At 46.1% G+C, this 15237-nt stretch overlaps 1 protein-coding gene across 1 annotated transcript in view; it reads left to right on the top strand.

Annotated features, from left to right (window-relative positions):
- Positions 1-345: 345 nt before the first annotated feature.
- LOC119157813 (myosin heavy chain, skeletal muscle, adult-like) overlaps positions 346-15237 on the top strand; it is a 35155-nt gene continuing 20263 nt past the window's right edge. The window contains exons 1-2 of the mRNA XM_037409118.1: positions 346-442; positions 3573-3680. The gene's annotated coding sequence lies outside the window, so the exon portion shown is untranslated. The remainder of the gene's footprint in view (positions 443-3572; positions 3681-15237) is intronic.

Genomic DNA, 15237 nt, shown 5'->3' with positions numbered 1-15237 from the left:
TTTATCCCTCCTCACCCGCTGCAGTATTTCTCCTTGCTGGACAGTGTTCCACCACAGCCAGGGTCTCTCGCAGTGAACCTTGCCTCCCCAAACTCACCTAGGAGCTGACTGCTCCTCTTGGGTGGCTTGAGAATCTCTGGCTCCACTTCCTTCAGGTGTTTTCAAAGCTTCAGGTGGGGCTGGGTAAAGTCTAGGTGGCACACAACATCCACGAGTATCCCTGTTAGCTGTAATGGCTTGTACATGCATAAGCCTCTGAGGCTCTCTGAAACCCTGTTTTACAGGCCCTGCACCATCCTTTGTCTCACAATGCCTCCAGCATGGAAGCTTGAGGATGTGTCATCAGAATGAAGGAATGCAGCCAGCAAAGCCAGGCCTAAGGAAGAGAGAAGGCGGCGCGCATGAAGAAGAGTAAGCAGGATGATGGCTCCTGGCCACACTGGTGAGTGTGACATCTGGGGATAGTCTCTTTGATGATTTGTACAAAACCACCGTCACAGAGCATCGGTGGGAAAGGAGAGGCAAGGCACTGAAGAAGCAGCTCTCGCATCACGGGTATAACTGTGCCTGACGAGCCTGCCATAGCCTTCTTTAGGCTGTGGTTTGCAAAGGCAACTGTTTCTTCTGCGAGCCTCCTGCGTGTTTCACTTGTGCGCAGTTACACATCCCCTGGCATCGCTCTGGCTCTCGAGGCTGTGCTTGCGAATAAAGCAGGCAGCCGTGTGCCCGAAGCTCGGGGACAGGTGCACACCCTCAGGCAGGACTTGCCATAAGCACGTCTGGGCAGCGCTGAGGGGACTGAGGCCTGGCCTTGCGCCCCCGGCAAATGCACAGCTCCCTCCTGGGCTCTGACGTCCCACCAAATCACCCACCAGCCTTCACGAGGGTCATGCCCCAAGGAGGAGACAAGGCCACAGAGAGCTGTGGAGGTGGCCCATGCCAAGAGGATCAGCCCGTCATTTGTCTCCCTTCATCCTCGGTGTCAAAAGCTCAAAATAGCCCCGCTCTTGCAAGGCTCCTGTGCGGGGTCACGCCTGTTGGTGTGGATGATACGCTTCCACTAATAGCACTCGAAGACATTCCTCAGCGGGTAGGTTGCCTTCTATATCTCAGCACGACGTGCTGCCATGTAGGAGCTGGACAACTGGGTTGTGTCCTAAGACGGCAGATACTATTCTTACCGCAGAGGGACTTGCTCCAGCACAGCTCCTTTCCCAGCTGCAATGCTAAAGATCAGAAGCAGGCCTGATTGTGCTCTCCCCGGTAAGAATATAAATCAAAGCGGCCCCTCTGCAGTCGGTGCAATGAGGCTGTGCTAGACCAGCACCCGGGTGCTCGCCGTGCCCTCCTGGGACGTGCTGTGCCCCGGGGAACACAGCAGCCACCCAGGTGCTTCCAGCGGCCATTTGGGGCTCAGCTTGGGGCACGTGGGGCATCACTTCCCCTGTAAAACAGCGAACGAAAAAGGCAGGGTGTGCTGCAGCTCTGAAAGCGCCTGATTTTACAACGGCCTCCCCTTGAGTCCGTGCCTGGCTGAGAACGCAGACAGAAGCAGGGCTTGCGCTAGGGTTCAGCAGCACTGCAGAAGCCACGGCCTTTGCTCAGGCTGCGCTTTCACAGCCCTCACTGAGGGCAGATAGTAGGGCTGTACAGCACGGACACCTCAAGGGCCACTGGAGCCTCGGGGCTACAAGAGAGCCCCTGGCCAGGCTGGTGGCTATCTCACGATGGCTATGGAGACCCATCTCTGCCTGCAGCCTGACCCCCTTAGCCCTTCAGAGAGCTCAGTGCAGCCGGCGTCGCTGCCTGGTTCTGTCACCACAGACATCAGGCAGAGGGAAGCAAGGCCCAGAGCCATCGGCCGGCACAGCGGCTGTGCCTTTTGCCGCGTCACTCGGACACAAGTTCAGAGGACACAGGCCCCATCAGCCTTATCCTCCGCTTGTGTCTCGCCACTTGACTCTCAAGGGACAGGCAAGATCTCGTAGGGACCCTTGGCAGAACAGCGATGGCGTTATTAGCAGGGGTCAGGTGCAGCGGGCACAGGCCGCAGGGCTCCAGCCGGCTCCTGTCAGTCGCAGGGAGCTCAGCCCGGCAGCAGCTGCCTGGGCCCGCGGCTCAGGGCACCCATTGCCACGGGGTGTCAGCATGGCGCCGTCAGGGCGGCCCTTCCTCGGGTGGCTGCTCTGCTACAGACCAGCAGCTAGGTCTCACTCAAAAATGGTGCTGCTGCAGCTGCTGAAACTTCCTGGCCCACATATTATGATCAAATTGCACCAAACGAGTTAGAGTCCCACCCGGCGGGTCTGCCAGTCCCCGTGTTCCCCACTGGAACAGAACAAAGGCAGGTGGAATGGGCCAAGGAAGGCCTGGAGATGTTAGGTCACCAGTGCCGAAAGAAAAGAGCCTGAGCTGACAGAAGCAGCCCCTGACACTTGACAGGTCATCATGCAGGGCCCTATTTTTGCTGGGCCCTCTGCCCACAAAGGCACCACAGAGGTGCTCAAAGCGTGTGATTTCCAGGAGGACATCACGCAGCATCAATGGCCATGCCAACTCCACCACACGCGTGGTAGAGCAGCCTGAGGAGAGTGATACAGCTGCTCTTTTGACAGCTGCGACCTGGCTGAGGCTTCATAGGCAGGTACCAGGAGAGCTGGGCCACCCTCACTCAGCGCAGGATGGCCATGCGAGATCCAGCCTCCACAGACGAGGCTCTAGGCCAGCAAGGGTGACAAAGAAAGCCCTTTGCAGCCTGAGGTGTAGAGGAGTCATCCCCATAGCCTACCTTTATGCTGTCTCAAAAGAGACACACCCCCCCCCCCCCCCCAATATTCTGCCCCGTGAAGTGGATGTGACAATGGCCCTGTGGGCCCAGGCAAAGCCCACCTAGACCTTCACTGTTCAAACGCAGAAGCAGAGCGGGGCTCCAGTGGGAAGAAGCCCTGCTCCTCATCTCCCTTGCTGCTCTCTCCTGTCCTGAGGTTCCCTCGTGCAGAGGAAGCCTGGGGTTGGGGCGAGAGCGGTCACACATCACGTTCCCCTTTCCCTCTGGGGTATGGCAGCAGGACAAGCTCCCTCAGAGACAGGGCTGCTGTGAGAGGCAGGTTCAGTCAGCAGCACACACTTGAAACAGGCTCAACCTCCCATAGTGAGTAGAGCGGCATGATAGGGGAAGATGGCTGAGGCAGGACAGTGAGCGCTGAGGACCTGGTTCGTGGGCTAAGTGGTGGGAGTCCCAAGAGCTGAATGCCTGCCTGAGGTAGGAGCACATTAGATGTGCCCCTGGCACACAAGGTGTGGGACAAGAGGCAGGTTTGCTTCAATAGCATTTTCCTGTTTCACACTTGGTATTAATAAAGACATGCTCGAAGGCTCCCCGTGCAATTAATGCTGATTGCATCGTGGCGGCATGCGTGGGCCCCAGGTGAGGAAGGGGCCGGGCAACAGCCACCCCCAATATCCCAAAGGGGATGGTCCAGCCTGGGAGCTTCTCTGCAGCCGAGGCTACAGGTGCAGAAGTGCCCTCGGGTTGCAGTGCCTTAAGACCCTCTCCTCCCTCTTGCTGACAGGGGTGAAGCCTCCTCTCTGCTTCTGCCCTGGCACATGGCAACGAGCTATCCATGACTGCAGGAAGAGAGGACTTTGGAAGGTCGGGGACAGATACTTGCCTTATTGAGGTGAGCTGTGCTTCATGCCCTTGGCTCTGTGGATCCCCTCCCCAAGGAGGAGTCTGTGGCTGGAATGTGACATTTCCTTTGTGATCCAGCTGCTGAGGCTGTCCCAGCTGCTGAGGCTGTCCCAGCAGCACGAGCCTGCCAGGGACCTGGGTCTCCAGGGCCAAGAACCTCTGGGATAAAATACAAGATGATCAGTGAGAAATGCTTGGGCATCCTGTCCTGGGATTTCTGCTGGCTTTTGAAGCAGACATACTCGGTGTCGTACTTGGTAACTGCACCTTATAGCTGTCACAGGAGCTGCTATTTGAACTGCACCATGATGATCCTGACCACCTGATGTGGTTACCTCACATGGTTGGTCCAGTGCAGGCTTTGTGAAAGGCCTGAGAGTTTGTGGGAGAGGGGCACCCAAGCACTTTGGCAGGGCGAAATGGCATCAGGACTAGAAGTAGCTCAGGAAAACTGGAGAAAGTGTCTCAAACTGTCAGAAGGAAACTTAATGAAGAGAAACAAAGTACTTCTGGGAAGGTTAGAAGAGACAGAAAAGTGCATGGTTTATGGCTGTTGAACTCAGGAGGAAAGGAAGTGCGGACTGTAACACATCACAAGTTAACACTGGGGACAAAAAGGGCCTGTTTTATATTTTTGAAGGTTTCTAGGCGATTTTTTTCCTCTGTGGTGTTGTTTGGATGTTATGGCTGCAGACGTAGAAAGTTTGTCTAGTAGGAAACAATTCACATTTCAGTGGGTTGGACTGCTAATTATGTGAATAAGGAAAAGAGTATCTTGACTTTGTAAAATATATTTTGAGGAAAACAAAATCACAAAAATATTTACCATAGATTAGAAATACCTTAAGTATATGTTCTGCCTTACTTGAAAAGTATTAGATTCCTCAGGATTTTAAACTCTCATCACTATTATAGGATGGTTTGTTGCATAGTTTTTTTAGAATCCTGTCAGCTTGCTCTAACTTTCAGTCTGAACTAATCCTCTCTGTGAGGTTATGCTCATCCTAAAGCCATCTTTAGATAGATTATTCTAGCCCTACACACTGTCTTGTGCTTGAATTACAGTGCAGCTTTATTGAGGATCCCGTATATTTACAGTATTAGGATACACGTAGAACACTGGTGAGAAACACAAGTTTTCTTTTTCTTGACTTGCGGTTATCTGCTCTGTGTGGAGGTCAGGGGTTGCTTTGCAGTGATGGACTATTTTTAGAGCTAAGCTGTCTGTCATCTGATAACTACTGGTGCAAAGGTCCCTGTTGGTCCATAATGGCCATCAAGAAAGACCTCTCGGAGAACGGTTTAAAATAGATGCGGTTAATGGGCTCAGCTAGAGCTTCTGTCCTACATGGCCGGCAGAGGACTGGCAGGGGATCTCTGGAGCTCAAAAGCAGTGCTCCAGCAATAGTAGCACAAGTGGTTGAAAACATTTCCTGTCAGATGCTCTTTGTCCCTAAAGTAAAATTCAACAGTTCACACTGTGAGCTCCCCATTGCACTCCAGGCAAGGAGGAAATTGCCCAGCTCCCGCACTTTGCAGCTCAGGTCTCATGACAGTGCTCTTACACCTCCCACAGCATCGGCACTCCCCGGGCCCCAACATCAGCGCGGTGCTGCTGGGAGAGATACAGCCCAGCACACGGGAAGGCTTTGAAATGGAAACCCAAAGAGGTAAAGTCGAAGCTTAGCTAAGATGTGAGCCAGACAGCAGTGTGGGGTCACGGGGCGGCTCTGCTGGGAGAGGCTACGAGGCACCCTGCTTCCGCAATATACGACCGGCTGGAGGGGTTTGTCAGGGAGCTGAAGAGACTGACCTGAGCTGCCTGGCATGGCAGTGACCAGAGGAAGTGGTCATTGCACATTTAGCTTGTTAGGCTAATATTAAAGCAAGCTAATTTTGCATTGACACCAATATATCCTGTCTTCCCGTGAGCGATGTTACCCTGTCATTCTCCAAACCGAAAGCAAATGTTGAGAAACCTCTTTTTTTCCAGTGTGGGAATTGCCAATAGAAAATGTTTCCCATGATATCAGTACTGCAAACTCCTTCTGCACTTGAGAATGCCTTGTGTAGTTTGAATAGGTTTAGTGTTCAGAAGTCTGTCTTGTTTTATGAAGAGAGCAGGCAAAGAAATTGGATGTTATTGTAACATCTGCTTATAGCAATAAAAATCTAGTTGTGAAATTCTGAACTAATCTGTCTCCATAATGTAGCCTGTCCCTGAAACAAGCCAATCAATGAAGTGTCTTCTAATTTCCATTTATATTGCTTTTAATTTTATCTTATATTGCCAAGGAAGGCGTGGAAATGTTAGGTCACCAGTGCTGAAAGAAAAGACCCTGAGCTGACAGAAGCAGCTGTTGGTGTGCCTTTTTGCAAGTGGGGCATCTAAGCATTTTGGCAGGGCAGAATTGTATCGGACTTTAGGCACTTCGGAAAATTGGAGAAAATAGAAAGAGATAGAAAATTGCCCTGGGAGGATGAAATCAGACAGAAATGTATGGGGTTGGTCATCTGAGCCAGAGAGAAAAGAAACTGGGGGACAAGTCTACACACATTCAACAATGTTGAATAGTTGCAAAAATGGTATACCTAATTATTGAAAATATTAGTATAAGTACTCTTTCTATGGTACAGAATGTGAATGTTTTCTTTCTTCAGCAAGAGGTTATCTTAATGATAGTCTATACTATGAACAGAGCACATTTTGTAGACTTCTGAAAAAAGAAAGATCATTTTTAGAGTAAGGAGGACAGGAGCCATAATGACAAGTATAAAGAATATAACTTATAAAAGGTATGGATAGAACTGGATTTTTCAAATCAAGAGATGAGATAAGTAAAGACTGTTTGTGGAAGTGTGAAAATAATTTTGTGAAATGAAAAAGATTTTCATTAAGAGACATATAGGATTGTATTACCAGGAGAATAATTGTTTAATTTGAAGTGAAAACGTTTTGGGCAAATATTAAGGAAATATTTGAATGAGAAAAACTGTTATGATAGACCAGAATATCTATAATATTGCACGATCTCTTTTAGCCTGTGCTTTTAAGGATGTCTGTTTCAGACAAGCATCTCCCAAAGACTGTCTAGATGTGGATGGTATCATATGCACTCTTACAGAAAAACAGCAAGTGTATCAAAAGCTTTCTTGCAAATGAAACTGTGATGAACATCATATTTATTTTTATGTTTACATTTCATAGTCAGGTACTGATACTGCCTGAAAAAGGTGATATAATTTCTGAGTAGGTGGATATATTCCACTTTGCCTCATAATTCCCAGCAAAATTGTGTAGATGTGTTAATATTTGAAATATGATTTTTATCTAGTAAAAGCTTCCAGTTTGAAAGAGTTCCCATTTTAGGGTTCTGTTTATTTGCTTCCCTGAACAACAACACTAGTTTGGGGAATACATTCTAAAGTATATTAAAACCATTGATTTTTCAAAACTGATAAATAAATCATTTGCCTTTAATTCAAGAAACACTGTAAATGCCCTTTAAAAATGACAACTCTCATTACTTTTTTTGACCTATTATAAGACTGTTTTTTTTGGAGTTCTTTAACTTGTAAAAAAGTACCCCTGGTTGTGCAATATAAACTATAGCAATGTGCTAGCCTAAACAAGATAAATCACATTGGGCTACACATACAGGAAAAATTACATTCTCAGTTCAGCATGAAAGAAAACCTATCTGTAGTATTCACTTGAAGAGGCCATAAATTATGATAAATTACCAAGACCCAAATAGCATACCAAGGGCAACCAATTTTTATAGCCAAACTGCAGAATGATAGCCTTTTGTATTCACACACTGTTTGTGGAGTTGGTCTGCCTGTCAGCTGAAAAGTGCTACCTGATCATGGGAAGAACACTCCTGCAAAGTGGCTATAAAGGGCTGTCTTGCAGAGAAAGTTTAAAATAGATCCAGTGCGTATGGTCTAACAGAACTGCTGTCCCACTGCAGGGTATCTCAGATCTGTGAACTCCTGGACTAGAGGGACTTCTGTATCTCCTGAACTAATTATTCCAATTATAGAAGTCTTTGCAAGTATTCTGTATTAAAGAAACTTCTTGACAAAGACTTAGAGGAAATAAACTCAATTCAGCAGCTGAATTATCCATGAATTTACCAATGAATCTGCCATACATCCAGGAAAACAGCCTACAAAGAGGCTCTTTCTTTCTCCCGTTTCTACATGTATTAGTTGTCTGCAGTCCTGTGCTGAACTTCTGAATTCAAGACAACACACACACCTCAGGGCACTAGGGGTTAAATCCAGGCTTAGCAAATACAGGAGGCAGACAGTGGTGTGGGGCCATGGGATGGCTTTGCTATGAGACCTTGCACCCTGCAGGTCACTGGCCACCTGGAAGCATTTCTCGGGGAGCAGTGGGCACTTTGAGGGACCTGAGGGACTGATTTGGAAGGAAGGCAATGTACACCTGGGAAGGCAGTGGTGCAGTAAAGCTGGCATCCTGAGCTGAAGCAGATTTGGGATATGTTTTCTCAGGCCACAGTCCTGATCAAGATGTAAAATAACATCGCCTTCTCCTTTTGACTCAGTGTTCACCTGTCCTTCAAGATAAACTCAGATCTTTCCAAGTACTCTGTGAGAAGCCACATGGAAAGAAAGATCTGTCCCTGGCAGACTTTAGTGGGGTGAGTACGAAATAGTCTCAGGACAGGGAATGCAAGCACTGTTACTATCCCCAGCTTCTAATCTGGGCCACCAGCACCCTTACACCCTGGTTACTGGCTGTCTCGTGACATGTTGCTCTCATTGTCTTCTGCTGGAGCTGTTCTCTTTACACAACTGATTTGCCCTCCAGGAGGAGCAGGGATTTGTATCCTTCCCTCGACTTCTCAGGTGGATGCAGAGAGCAATTCAAGAAAATTTAGGCTGACCACCAAGGAAATCTGCCTGCTAACATTACACAGGAGGCTGTGGGGGAGTCTCTGAAGTCATATCTCTAGAATATAAGGACTCTGAAGTGACAGGAGCCTTAGTGTTCAGAAAAACATTCCCTTGAAAGAACCACAAGAAAAATATCCTGCTGTAGTATAAATATGCAGATTAACTATAGCATAGTCTACCTTGGCACCTGGGAGATGTTCTCTGCAGTTTAATCGTTATTTTTACCTCCTCAAATATGTGACTTCATTTTGGAATCTGGATGAAGTGCAAAGAAGCTACATATTTGTAACACTCAGTCAAAGCTAATAACCAGATGAATTGAACTGCATAAATGGATGTCTGCTTTCTGTGAGTTAGCCTCAGCAGAGGATCAGAGTAACATGCCACATATTCAGAGACCAGTTCATGGGTTCAAAAATGTTTGGACAAATTAATGAGTTAAAAATCCACCATGATCTGTTAAATACCCAGACATTGTGTCCTGTTCAGGGATTTCATAAATACAGATTACTGTGAGTTAGGAGAATTTTGGAGAAGTGCCACTCTGTGTTGCCTTTAGCAAGATGCTGCTCCTTCCTGGGCATCACTTTTAAAGACAGAAAGGTGGGCTCCATGGAGCTTTGATATCACAAGTACAGCTTACTTTAGGCTATGCTCTAGCTGGCTGCAGCGGTTAATACCATGCTTCTTCCTTATTTTCTTTTCCTTCCCCTTCTTTGCTCCTTTTCTGGCTACTTGCTGTTTCAATTACCTTTTTCTACTCAGTGGTCTCCCAGATTTGCCCCTTGACTCACCTGCTCTGTAACAGGAGCCCCTCAGCTGCTTTGGTGGGTCATAGAAAGGGCATTCTGAATGTCATCTCCTTGGCCAGAATCTACTGCCCAGATCTCTTCCGCTGATGTTAGCTGTTGAGACAGGTGGAGTGTGTGTAATGGTGCACCTGTGGTGCACATTTGAAAGGTGCCCATCCTCTAATACCAGATTGTGGGTTTCGTTTGCCTCTCATGTTCAGTTAACTCATTCTGAGGACTTCCAAGAATACCATGCTGTAGGAAGCTACTTAGCAAAAAAATTGTCATCAAAGTCCCCCTAGGACAGACTCATTCACTGTCTTTGACGTGTAGTGAAGGTAAATCAGACCTACATTACAACCTGCAGAAAATAGTTTCTGAACAGAGCAGAAAGGACAGGGAATAGCAAGGCCATCAGAGCCCGTTCGTGGTCAACCTGTGACAGCAGCTTGTCTTTGCAAGTGCTCACATGGAGACCCAGAAATTTTTGCTTACATTTGCCATGGTAAAGTAACAGATGGCCTACACTGCTTGTCAACCTGCAGGTTTTAGTCTTATTAGTTAATGATCCTTAGTAGTTCTTCCTGGGAAATCATTTATTGCTTCCAGCAATTCTCTCAGCTCATTCCTTCAGCCACATTTATCAAAAATGTTAGTTTAATGGCACATTTCCTAACCAGATGACACATAAAAAATATGGACTGAACACTTCCTGCACATAACATTGAAAACATGCACCTTAGCAGACTATGCTGAATTGTTAATTAACCTTTTAATATGGAAAATGTACTCTTACCATCACCAGGGTTCAGTGTCCAGCCACATCCTAGCAGAAGTGTAAGGATGAGCAGTTTTGCTACAGAGCAGTGCTCTGACATTTCTGCTTGTCCTGTGCTAACATTCCTGTGAGCTCTCATTTTACACAGAGGACAGCAGAAATGCTGCTATAGCAGAAGCTGGGCATCCTCTCTCAGACTGTCCCTCACAGACTACAGAGCAAACTGATCTGTCTAGGCAGGCCCTACCACATTGACAGTATGGCCAACAACAGCACTTGCAAGCTGAAAATCCTGCAAGGAGCAACTTGAGCTCTTTTTTTATGGGAAAATCATGAGTAAATTGGGGAACTTCAGACTCCATCCTATATCATTGCTGTTTCTAGAAGAGTCATAAGTTAGTTCTATTCCATGTGTTTTTTGTGTCTTCTGGGAAAGGGTCTGTCACTATCTCACCCTCTGCTGTTTTGGGGTGATGGTCACTTTATCTGGAAAGCGCTGTATGCTAATACCCTGATTCTAGAATAGAAGTGATGCCATTTATTTGGGCAGACAGGGGTGGGGGGTAAATACTATTCCACTCTGTATGAGTTACAGAATCTGGCAAGAAAAAGCATTAGACCAGAAAGTGGTCTTTTAGTACCTAGGTCTCACATTGCCATAAATGTTTTTAAGGCAGAATCAATGCATTAAGCAAAATATTTTTTTCTAGAATATAAGGACACTGATATGAAATGCTCATTTCCTGATGGAAGTGAATTTAGGCAATCCATGCTGAAACAACATCCTTTTTGAAAGATTCCTGCAGATGCTAACTGATACCTAAGAGGAGGGCTTCGGCAGTGGTTGCCGTTCACTATTCTGGGCATAATACCAAACAGTTTAGCAGACACAGGGGATATGAAAAGGATGAAGGCAGTGTCTCAGCATCCTAAAGAGAAAGAGCCTGCAGAAATAAAAGCAAGGAAAGAAATCGGAACAACCACTCTTCAAGCCGAATACTTTCTTCCCTACTGCCTGTACTCTCAGAAATGGGAAGACCTTGGAAGGTCGACCTTGGAAGGTCCCTGCAGAAACAGCTGGTGGCCTCATCAGCAATCAACTAGGGTGAGTAACCCTGGTTCAAAATCAGCTTTCAGTCTGAAATACCTTATAAGTATCTGCATCATGTTGTAGTCTGCTGCCTGGGTTTCAGTTTGCATTATTTGCTCAGGGCCTGGTCTATGCAGATCTACAAATATGGGTTGAATTAGATCTTTTCCTCCTGAACAACAGCCCACCTAAAACCTGAAGCACTTTCAAATGCATGCAGTTATTCAGTGGTAGTATCCACAGAACAGACACCTTGTTCACGTAACTCAGATTGCATAGTGCTCCCTGTGGCTTCTGCAGAACACAAATCTGATATCTCTCTCCACCTGGGTCTCGCACCCTGTCTGATGAGAGTTGATTGTGCATCTCACCATAAGCTACAATGTAGACAATATGGAAAAAGTCACAAATTTTGAATATTTAGTTTGTCAGCTAAAATTCTCAGGATGATAAAAGAAATCTTTAATATGCTGCCGGAGGTATGATTCAGCAGAAAAGGCTGTTAAAGCTGACCAAAATTCTCATAGCATACTAGAGAACTAAAAATGACCTAACCAAAACAACAGAGCAGCCTAAGGTAAAAAAGCATACTTTCACTAATGTATCCCAGCAAAACACCTTTTCAATTTTATCTTCTCAACCTACTATCTTGGTTAATAATGTGTATCACATGTGTTTGTAGACAGCCAGCAACACACCCTCAAAAGAGGGTCAGTGTGCCTGCCTGCACAGTGGCCAAGCTTCAAGGCAGGGCTGTGGGCAGTGCATCCACCCAGAAGACATTCTTACTGCTAAAGGACCAAGATCCCAGAGACAAGGAAAGGATGCTGAGTACTTACATGCCTCCCATTCTGAGGAGGGTGAAGAACACAGACCTCTCGCTTAATAGTCAAATGTTCTATCCATGGGGCTGCTCAGGAGAAGGTAGCTGATGGTAGGACTAGCTTTGTTTTGGAGACGAGGTAACTAGTGCTTCTGTGCTCTACCCGGAACTCATTGTTCTTTGGCCTGGGTCTCAGTCTTCCCACTTCGCAGTCATTCTCAGAAACAGCAAGAGCACAATGCTACAAAGCTAAACCCAAATTCCAGAAAGCCATACATTCTGTGAGGCAGAAAGTCTGCTTACTCTATAGTTGGTATTGGGGCATTCAAAATCTTCTCTGACAACCCAACTTGTCAGTCCACGTGCAGACTCCAGAATCCCTGGGTTTCCTCACAGCTAAGATATTGCAGAAGAGTGAAGTGCAATTCCTACAAAAGTTAGTTGACAAGTGCTCAATCTCCACATTAATGAGTGAGAATGTATTGTCAGCTGCCTGGTTGCCCCACTCCTTGTTTCATGGTGCAAAGATCCTAATAACATAATTTCCTGGAACAGTTCTTGAAATCTCCTTGGCAAGGTAGCACAGGGCCTGCAAGTTACTGAGGACAATGACAACCTAAGGGATGCAGGAACATTTGGGTAATCGCCTGTGAAGTACTGGAAGACAGTGGTTTCTTGTGTGGTTTCTTGGCTGTGGCAGTTACTTTGATTCTGTGGATCCCTTCAAACTTCCTTCCTGGATCTGCTCTGAATGATGAGACTTAGATGGGAGCTCACCAACTCCACTACCTTTCTATACTGAAATTCACTGCTGCCAAGGTCAAATTTTACGCCATACATACTGATCCCCAAGAAGATGCCCTCTTGAACTTTTCTCGTTGATTCCTACATAGTCCAACTGGATTTGCTTTAGTTGTTTCTCTCTGGGCAGAAAAGAAGACCAACGGGCCTGAAATTGGGGCCTGAGGCTTGCAACACTGCTCCTTTTCTTGTTGCAAATGACCAGGAGGTCAGGTTGGGAGGAGTGGAGGACCTAAGCAGGAGATCTGAAGGTGCTTCCATGACAATGACACAGAGATACTGGTCTTGGAATAACTAGACAAGTTATAAGGCTGACAACGCTGCTCTAAGAAGCAGAGCTGAGTGAGGTTTGCATTGGGCCATGACCTGGAGAGCCTTTGACAGTGCTCCACTTTCACACTTCACCTGTGCTCATAACTGCTGCCTTTCTCCCCAGCTCATTCTCACTGAATGCAAGGGGAGGGAAATCATATTGCAGGAACTTACAGGAAGTAGGATAGGATGTTTGTAGCATGCCTGGATGTCATCACTCCAGCATTTTGCCCATGTTGTATGTCTGTGCAGGACCCTCTGTGTCCAGGGATTTCTCTCATTCTGCCTCTTCTGATTGCATTCTAGTTTGCTTCTAGTCCCAGTGAAGTCCAGACCCTGTAGGGACAGAAACAGAAGTAGCAGAAAGTCAATGGCTGGCAGGATCTATTTCCTCTTTGTTTTGCATCAGGAATTGCTACCTCTTTCAGCAGATCCTTCTTCCCGAGGACAGGTGTCATCTTGGCTGCCCCATGTTTGGACAGAGGAAAAATGGCTAGTTTTCTGTGGCCTAGTACACTGAGAACTGTGGAGCTAAATCTGTATGATCTGTATGGAGTCTGTATCTGATAATTCAAATTAGAGTACTCCTCTGCAAGGGGCTGGAACGGCCAATAGGCCATGTCACAGAAATTGATCACTTGAGTGTGATTGACAAACTGTAAATTAAAATGAATCCAAAGCAGCTGGTGTGTATCCCAGAGCTTTCTACAAGATACCTATCTAAGTGTTTATATGACCAGTTTTTTTAAATCTGTGGGGAAAAAATTATTTTAATTTGCCTGCAAATATGAATGAATATAATTTTTATCTTCCAGAAAGAACATCTGGAGGAAAGGGTAAAAGTTTAGGTCTTGTTTTCTCCTGAAAGTTCCCTTGAACTTCCCATGTTGGCCTCTCACTGTTGTCCTGTTTTCTTACAGTTCCCTTTTCAGTTTCTAATCCCTCCAAATCTAGTCCAAAAGGTAAGGGGTTTTCCCTTTGAAAACTGCTCTGACAGCTAATGCTCTATTTTTGTGAATTCCGTGCACACAGACACCAGTGCTGCAGTCTACAATTTTCCTTCCATACCTAAAGCTTCAAGGGAGAAGCTATGGCTTTATACTATATTTATTTGGTGTGAAAGAGAATGCAGGCATTTGCTAAAAAGCAGAGACCCAAGCCAAAAGTTATGTGGTGTTGATACAGTCAGTCAATTCTGGTGGTGACAAGCACCACAAGGCCAGCCTTTCCTGATACCAGAGACTGCACTCAGGAGCAGATTTATCTAGATGCAGAGACTGCATTACAGATACAGTCTTGATAGTTAAATCTACATCATTTATCTGGACTTCAAAGAAGCCAGCAGATTTGTGAAGTAAGACTTCCCTTTACAAATGCACATGTAAGACTGTCGCTTTCCCCTGTGTCCATTAATTTTGTTCCATATTATAATTTCTGCTGATTCATGCAGTATAGTCATCAGCTACACCACACTGGAGTTCCCTTCATTTTCCCGTAAGCTCTTTTAATACCATGGGATTACATTAGTCACCTGGTAGTCCTGTGATACTCAAATAGATTTTCAAGTAGGAGCTTCACACCATGTTTGGAAGCTTAGCAACTTCGTCTTTGAATTCCTTTAGATTTTTTTGACATCTGTACTTGATGAGCAATAAGGAAAGAGGTCTTTGCAGTGAGATTGCTAACCTGCTGACAAGGGTGTGAAATCAGCTTCATCATGGGCACAGGACTTAAGCCCAGAAGTGACAGAGGAACACCTGCAAGTGCAGGAATTTTGCAAGGGACACATGGTCAGAATCATGGAGATATGGTGGGAATATATGCACTGCTGGGACATGGTCATGGGAGGATAGGGACTGTTCAGGAAGAATAGATAGAGAAAATGCAGAGAGTTTATGCTTTTTGTTAAAGTGCTTCTTGATTGTGCAAAGCTCCAGTGTGAACCTGTAGATATCCCATCAAAGACAGGAGGAAAATGAAGAATATTGTGATGGGGTCTGTTACAGACCACTCGACCAAGACAAA

Source organism: Falco rusticolus, chromosome 1 (assembly GCF_015220075.1).
Source record: "Falco rusticolus isolate bFalRus1 chromosome 1, bFalRus1.pri, whole genome shotgun sequence".
In the NCBI taxonomy this organism is placed as follows: domain Eukaryota; kingdom Metazoa; phylum Chordata; class Aves; order Falconiformes; family Falconidae; genus Falco; species Falco rusticolus.
This window is presented reverse-complemented; position numbering and strand designations above follow the sequence as displayed.